Below are 767 nucleotides of genomic sequence, written 5' to 3' on the forward strand. Positions count from 1 at the left end.
TCATATATCTGGTCGGGTCATACCGCGGGGTATATCCCCGACACCTGGCGTAGAGGCCCGCTGCTCGGGCTCAATAACGTTGGAGGTTGTCTTCCGTCGCCCGACAACTTCCGCAGTGAAGACTTGATCTTCGATATTGTACCCTTCCGAAGTGGCTATCACGCATTGCTCGAATGGACCGCTTTTGCTCGATTCAACGCGGTGCCACACTATGCTTATTTAAAGCTCAAGATGCCAGGTCCATGCGGTGTTATAACAGTCAATGGATACATGGAACGCTCCCTCTGCACAGAGGAGCACACTGCAGCTCTCGCAGTCGAGGTACAGAGCGGCCCACTTAAGCCGCACACCTCGGCGGTCATCAAGCCACCAAACTTTGATAAAAGAGTCCAGTCAGTCTCGCAAGCTGGTGGCTCGGTACATCCAGAGCTAGACTAGTAGTTCCGCCTCCGTTGATCACCGCGCACACCCGCGGAATTCATACCATGCATGCATAATTACGCACTCAAATACCTTGGGCATCAGCGAAGGCACAATACAGGAAGGTCTATAGTATGACTCGACCCTATATGATCTTCCACCTTTTTTCGCTTACCTTTTTACCACAGGCGCATTCGAGCCCATGTGTCCTACAGACTTACAAGGACTCACTCCAAGCCTGATTCCGTATGACAATCAGAAGACCGTTTCCTTCAAGGAACCCCTCTCTACAGTACGAAAGCGGCGCAGATGTGCGACAGGACATCCAAAGGACTCTTCTGACCAAA

This window comes from Triticum dicoccoides, chromosome 3B (genome assembly GCF_002162155.2).
Source record: "Triticum dicoccoides isolate Atlit2015 ecotype Zavitan chromosome 3B, WEW_v2.0, whole genome shotgun sequence".
Taxonomy (NCBI): domain Eukaryota; kingdom Viridiplantae; phylum Streptophyta; class Magnoliopsida; order Poales; family Poaceae; genus Triticum; species Triticum dicoccoides.